The sequence below is a fragment of the Haliaeetus albicilla genome, chromosome 23 (assembly GCF_947461875.1).
Source record: "Haliaeetus albicilla chromosome 23, bHalAlb1.1, whole genome shotgun sequence".
In the NCBI taxonomy this organism is placed as follows: Eukaryota; Metazoa; Chordata; class Aves; order Accipitriformes; family Accipitridae; genus Haliaeetus; species Haliaeetus albicilla.
The window spans coordinates 19,086,258-19,093,845 of record NC_091505.1 but is presented as its reverse complement, the minus strand read 5'-3'; the positions used below and the strand labels follow the sequence as shown (position 1 = coordinate 19,093,845).

At 45.0% G+C, this 7,588-nt stretch overlaps 1 long non-coding RNA gene across 1 annotated transcript; it reads left to right on the top strand.

The window, feature by feature from the left end:
- Positions 1–768: 768 nt before the first annotated feature.
- LOC138690658 (uncharacterized) lies at positions 769–5,353 on the top strand. Its single transcript, XR_011329416.1, has 3 exons — positions 769–1,002; positions 2,588–2,657; positions 4,920–5,353. It is a non-coding gene; the product is annotated as an uncharacterized lncRNA (long non-coding RNA).
- Positions 5,354–7,588: the final 2,235 nt, after the last annotated feature.

Genomic DNA, 7,588 nt, shown 5'->3' with positions numbered 1-7,588 from the left:
GGTGCCTACAAGGTACACCATACAGACAGAAGGGTACAGTGGTCTCCTGTGGTGCAGGGAGTGTATCAGCTCTGCTCCTACAACCACTCCCAGGGCAAACTGCCTACTGGAGAGTGCAGTTGAATTTTCTTGCATTCAGCATCACATGCAGGATAAAAAATGGGCTTTTCTGCAGCCTATTCCTTAAACAAAATAGATTACTTCATATCTGACTAACTGTGGAAGGATAATACAGAAATAGAAGGACTCGTAATTGTCTTACCTACAAAATTATGTACTCCTGTAAAGGCTCCTGAAATAGTCAGAGCACCTCAGGATGAGGGTGAGTTACCTTTCTGCAAGTATAAGCTTGAGATAAGTTGGAGTATGGAAAGATTAATGCCTTTGCTTTAATAACAGGTCTTGATCCAAGACTGCAGAAACAATGTAAGTACCCAAGCAAAGTCCAGAAAGGATTGTTGTCCACTATTAATAGCCTGGTGGATCAAGGAGTGCCAGTGCAATGACCCAGTGTGTGTAATTCCCCTGTGTGGCTGGTATTAAAGGGAGATAGAAAGATGCATGTGACTGTGGGTTTCAGAGCATTAAATGCTGTAACTCTGCAAACATCACCTCTTCTTGTTAAAATGCCAGAAATTACGGCTGCAATAGTACAAGGAGCTAAGTGGTTTTCAGTCATAGATCTAGCAAATGCATTTTTCTTTAGCCCTTTAGCAGAGAAATGTCCGTAAAAGTTTGTTTTTACGTTTCAGGAGAAACAAAATCGTTTCACATGAGTTCCTCAAGGATTTCACAACCTCTTGTGATCTGTCACGTGCACATCACATAAATGTGGGAGAAATTAGCCTCGGGTCCAGGAAGCATGTAACATCATATGTGGATCACACCTGAACTGGGGGAATTCTGAAGAACAAACGTGTCAGCAGACGGGAAGTCTTGGCTGCAATCCAGGAGGAAGGATTGAAAGTCAACAGACAAAAAGTTCAATTAGTGCAACAAGAGGTAAAATATTTAGGAGCAATACTAGGTATTGAAGGCCAGACGACTGATAAACAGAGTGTGGAATTAATTCAAAAGCTACCCAGCCCCACTGCTCTGCCTAGCTAAGAGCACTGTAAGGCACATTTAATTGTATGCAGGATTTTATTCTGATGTTCACTGAAGTGAGTCGTCCTCCAGCTAAGCTTTTAGAGAAAACTAGGCAGCGGGAGCAGGGTGTAGAAAAGCCAGCAGCTTGGTCGAGCTGAAGCCAGCCCTAGCCCAAGCTGCACTGGTGGGCTACCTGGACCCAGGAAACCTTTTCACATGTGGTTTGCCTCTCTTAGCCAGGAATCAAGTGCCAATTTGGCAAAAAAAAGAAAGATACTGTGTTACAGGCTATTGTCTGTGCGTCTCAAATCTTATTGACACCGCAACTCCTTGTCAAAAGGAATGAGTATCTTTAGTCTGGAAATCAGAAAAATTGGATTATATCGTTGGAGGAAGGCCAATGGCACAACACACCAGTCATGCTTCCTTGAAATATGTTGTGTTCGATAAAGCACAAGATGGTACACATCTAGCTCTAGGCTGGCAAAATGGACCCTCACGTTAATGACTCGGGGAGTTAGACCTGGAAAAGGACACGTGACACAAGGCCCTCCATACCTTAATGGTGGAGGGTGCTGAACGTGAGTGTCAGATATTGCAACCTCCTGATGTGCAGTGGCCTGTGCAGGTTTAATTGCCTTGTCAAAATACACCGCATAAACCAGAAATCTGCTTTACAGGTGGTTCGAGTTCCCACCGGATAAGGCTTGCACAAGATTTGCTCCAGTCCATGTAGAGAAGAGCAGGAGGTAGTGGGGCAGGTCTCATCTCACTCGGTACAAGTGGCAGAAATCCCAGCTGCATTGTCAGGTGTGCTTCCCAGCGGTATGAGCAAACAAGGGTGACGGATTTCATTTGACTGAACAAGTTTTTTGCCCAGCTAGGTATAAAGCAGCAACGACACATAACAGAATACCCACAAACCTCAGGATATGAAGAATTTGGCTTCTAAAGGAAGCTTTAAGGGAGTTAGCACAGGTGAATGGCAAAAACTAGGATGTGGTGTTCCCATCTAAATGGCTCCACAAATGACTACGGCCAGCCATGATTATATTCTTTTTATGACCATGACATGAAGGGAGATGCGACTTTGACAGCATTGGTGGTTAAAAACTTCCATATCAGATGAATAGCAACTGAAAGGTCTCACAGATTAATGGATAAAAGGATTTGACAAACAACTGCAGCAGGATAATCAACAAATAGCTGAGCAATTAGGGCAAAATGTTCATAGAATAGATAAAAGGTAGAAAGTGGTAAATAACCAAGATGAAGAATGGCAAGTAGGGTGTCAGGTAGTCTATCATAGGTTTCCTGGAAAGAAGGACAACTTGGGCTGTAAGTGGGATGGATCTGGCACCAGCAGAGATAAAGGCATTTCCATTGTTTATTAGTTCAAGTAAGTTCTGACAACGTGAGGCAGTTTCATCAATCATGGCCAAAGCTTTGGAGAGGAGGAAAAGACTAAACTATATGAAAAGTTGTCTTTATTTTTCAGGATCACATAAAGGAGTGAGTGATAACCAGTCACCAGACCTGGATCAGCATAGAAACATGGATTTCCTTTGGTATGTAAGAATAGCTCTTCCAGCTGTGGTATTGGGCATCAATGTTACTGAAGTTGGGAACATGGGTGAACAGTGTTGGGTTCTTTCTCTTCTGCCTACTCTGTCAGGGCAAGGTCTGTATGGAGCACAGTGTTGCCTGTGTTTTGTAGTAGGGAGAACAGGACGGGAAGGAGCAGAGCTGTCAGGGATGCTGCCTGAGATAGTTGCATCCACCTCCTTGCTGGTTTGCACCCTCTCTGTCTAAGCAAAGCACTTTCTGCAGTCAGTATGGGTGGTTAGTGTGATAAAACCATTGTACAGGCCTTGATACACTAGATACTGGACAGCAGCATGGCCTGCAGAATCTCTGAGATGTCCAAGTTTCCTGATCATCCAGACCTGGATGCGTGCAGGGATGGCTTAAAGCTGCATTAGTTCTTTTCCAGAGCTAGTCTTGCTTTGCTGTGGCTGTTAGAAGAACACAGTCTCACCCAGCAGTTCGAAAGTCCTCACGTTTGGTTTCCTTTGCTCTTCCCTCCATTTTACAGAGTCCCATTCACTTTATTTTAAAAGTATTGCATTTAACAGGAGACATCCCTCTGTCCTGAGAGGCCAGCACGCTGCTAACAAGTAGTGTAGACATAGCCATGCACTATTGTTCCTGTCACCTCTAATCACGCGGTGATCACCATCATGCCAAATCCCTTTCTCCCACCTGCATTCCTCTGAATTACATTAAATACTCCCTCACCCCCCAGTGCAGCCTGAGCTTCTCTTTGCTTTCTCCATCTTTGGCCCTTCCCAGCCTGTGCAAGCAATCCAGTGGCTCTAATCGGGAAAACTGCTTCGTTTTGGTGGAGGGTCTCTAACTCACTACTTTTTCCTGTCAGAGAGACTAGTTTCTTCTGCCATGAGCTAGAATCCCTTGAGAGAAAGCAAGCTAAAAAAGTCTTTCAGCAGCCTTTTCTGTTCTGCCCTCCTGGTGCAGGTTGAAAATGAAAAGAAAAGCAGGGCGGGGACGGGGAGATTAAAAAAAAAAAAAAGAAAAGAAAAGAAAAAATCTTCAAAAAGGAAGACTTTTCCAGAGCCCAAACAATCAATCGGACAATAGGAGATAATGATTCCACCTCTGCGCCCTCCTCCTGCCGGATGGGAATTTTAAACCCCGCATCTGCCAAAGGTGGTAAAAGACCTAAGTGATCCGTCTCGGCTCTGAACGTGGCACCTTGGTGATGAGCTGAAAAGCTTGTTGCTCACGTTGCAAACAAAGACTTAGCAGAGGGCAGAGGTAAAACCAACTGGGACCCGGCCTTCTAATCAGGCCCATGCTGTGAGCTCATGGTATTAATCCGACAGCCAGTGACATCAAGGCAGGAGGCCTGCGTGACCCCGAGCCCGTCCAACGGTGGCTTACACTACCCAGTACCGCGTGTTCCATTTAATAAACTCCATTGATATATTTAATAAAGACACCTCACACTTCCACAGTTTCATGTGTGACCTCTCTGTGGTTGCTACCAAAAACACAAAGTAAAAGAGTCAAGGATCATTAGCTGACGAGGCAAAACTGCCCCTTCCCTTGCTCTTCTATTTTTCTTGTGAATATCAACTGCTTGGGAGGCAGCGATTGCTTGTAATCCTTCCCGTCTCCATTATAGAAGGGACAGGTTTCTGTGAGAGCTTGGGAAAAAATTACAACATAATTGCCTGCAGTTTGGGCAGCTCGCCGTCCTGCTCACTGCTTTCAGACTCCTCGTGCCAGCACCCATCTTCTGCCCAGAGGCTGTGTCGATGGGCTCCTGAGAGCCTGCAGGGGCTGGGTGCTGCCGTCACCCCGTCTCCTCCTAATTTCATGGTGAGAGAGGAGCATCTGCTGGCACCAGGGGCCAGAGGAAATCCATCAGCAATCCCCAAGCACCCCTCTGAGGGTCCCTGGCTGTGCTGCGCAAGGAGGGGACTTTGGCTTCTGGTAAAGGTCATCTCCCTCAGCAGGGGAAGGAGAAGATGGACATGTACCTCTGTAATTTTTTTTCTAGACAGGCTAGTGAAAACCTTGTAGGAAAAATGTCTGGTTTAAAACCTAAAGAGAAAAGGGTTTGTTTGGTAGATTTTCTGTGAAGTTTTGGGCTTTCCATTTTTTTGTTGTGGTTTTTTTGTGGGTTTTTTTTTTTAAATTATTGTATTTGGTGGTTGTTGGTTTTTTGCATTAGAAATAGTGTCAGTTGTCAAACAAGAGTCCTGATTGATTTGGTTTTTCATGTCTCGCTTTCAACATCCTCAAAGGCATCTAATTGTTCAGGACATACTGAGTACCTGCACTTACAGAAATCAAGCCTTGAGTGGAACTCCCCTGAAAGCAAGGCACCGGGAAGCCAAGATTAGTTTTCAGAAAGTAAGTGGTTTTCATTTTTCGGTTTCTCAAGGACTCTTTCAAGGGCCAAGCAGATGGCTGGGAGATCCACAGAATGGAAACCTGCAGTTCTAATGGGGAGAGAAAAGTGTGTGTGGAGGGGTTGGTTTGTTTGGGGTTTCTTTTAGTTAAATCGTCTTTTTGTTTGACAGCAATTTACGCTATTTATGCAGCTGAAATGCCAGTGCATTTTTTGTGTGGACTCTTCCTTTTCAACAAAGGACAGAGGAAATTGCCACACTAATTCTCTGAGCTTCCTAACAGCTCTCGAGCATAACCAGAAGAGCAATTTCCAACTTAAAAATACAAAGGCAAACAAAAGAATAAAAGCGGTTCAGCTCAGCTCAGTTCAGAAAGCCTCTTGAAAACTTTAGGCAGCTAGGGCTACATTCATCCTCATTGCATTTTGAGCAGAGACTGGGGCCGGTGCTGAAGACCAAGCCAACCTTAGCTGCCCCGTGGGTTTCTCAGGAACGCTCAGCGCTGTGTTAGTCTTTTGGGCAGCCCGGACCCACCATCGGCTTGTTGTGCAGCTGGAGAGGCTGCGACGTGCTTCGGAGAGTCTCCAAACCCTTGCCACTCCAAGGCGCGATGGCTGCGGGCGGGCAGGCAGAGCGGGGGACACGGGCAGCGCAAGCCGCAGGCGTCCCCGCGGCACCCAGCCCCGAGCCTGGCCGGCCGAGATACGGCACAGCCGCACCCCGAGGTGCCGGCAAAACCGAGTCTTTGTACCCTGGTAAGCGGGAACAAAACTTAAAGCCGGCATACGAACTCTTATCTAGCGCACACCATCTGGACCTACCAAAATGCCTTGTTACAATAGCAATATGATGCTAATCTTGCATCTGCCAGTGGGGAAACTGAGTCTTAGGATAGGGGTGGTCCAGCTCCCTGGGGAGCCCCATGCATTCCCAGGGATCCTAGAAAAGTGCACCCCCCCCCATGCCTATGTTTGCATATATTTGCTATATAGGTGTCCCACACATTTTTCTTGCTAGCCTGTCATAACCATTACTAAAATATGCTTATCTCATATATGCAAATAGCAGGATATTTATAAGATTCTTTGAAATTTCCATAATTGTGCTGTAAAAAAAAAATCTTTGCTTATCTCACAAAGTGTTGTAACCACAGTGTTACTTTTATTGAAATCCAAAAATCACTCAGCAAAATAAGAATAGTTAAAAAACTGACAGTTTTTTATATTTTTCAAATAGAAGGGAAAGAAAGCAAGCAAACCAGAGTTTATTATTTTAAATTAGAAAGCTTAATGTTCACCAAAAAGGATATAAACTGTAAATGTATTTTAGCAGTTCCTAGAGAAAAAGGGAGAAGTTTTAATAATAACACTGTGTGCTCCTATATCATTTTCATTAGAAAAATCTCAGAGCACTTTCTGCTTATTGAAGAATGGAATGCCTCAGAAAACTCTTGGGAGGTACTATGGAAAAGTCAGGCAACAAATATAAATCCACATTATGCTCCATACTGTGATCACCTGGAACTTCCTAGCCATCTTGGGGATATACAGGTCCCTGCTACAGCTCAGGGTGACAAGTCCGCCCGCCGTGGCACAGCCTCGCCGGCTGTGACAGCAGCTGGCTGTGGCCACGCGATGGGCTTCACTGCGCGTTTCTGCTCATTTCGTGGGTGAGTGAACCAGCGCCTGGAAAGTTTTTCCCAAGCTCAAAGGTAAGGAACACAAATGAGCGACAGGGTTAGGCCAAGCACCTCGCTGTGCTCGTCGTGGGTCCTGCCACCTCGTGTCCTGCCCCGTGGGGATGTGCAAGGAGCTCTGCGAGGATTCCTCTGCCTCCTTCGGGGAATCCTGGCCGATCTTTGGCCTCACGTGAGTAGGTTCTTCACTGGGTAGAGGGACATTCCCAGGCAGGCTCTGACCATTCACCTTGGGAATGATCTGGTGAGGACAGAAAAATAAGATATTAGCCTAAATTTAGCATGAGTCATAAAACGTTCACTGGAAGAACAAAAGGAGGAAGAAAGGCTGTAATGGTAGAGGATATTCCCTGGGCTGATGAAGAAAATAATATTAAAAAAATCCCTGGTGTTTAATTTCAGAAAATAGAATAGACTGTCTGAGTGCCCAGAAGAGGAACAGCATGTTAACATATCTTAGATAAACAGGAGCCAAACTGTTAGCCTGACAGAAAAACGAGAAAGCCCATCAATGCAATGAGGGAAAATAATAAATTAAAAAACAGATGGTTCAAAGATGTGATTGCATCTTCAGCTTCAGTGAGAGGAAAGAAGGGGAATACATATGTATTACAGGCAGGCCAGGAACACAAAAGCTGGAAAAACACAAACAGAAGAGGCAGACTCATCATAATGAAGTTAATTAAAATAGCAGGACCTCAAGTTATTTTAGGTCCCAGTGGTAGAAACCCCAGAATTCCAAGCCCCATTCTTCATTAATACAAAAAGTTTCCTATTTCGTCCATGCTCAGAAAAGGGACCTCTTCCTTTCTGCGCTAGATAGTGAGTCAAGGCAGATGGGAATTATTCTGAGCTTGGAGAAAAC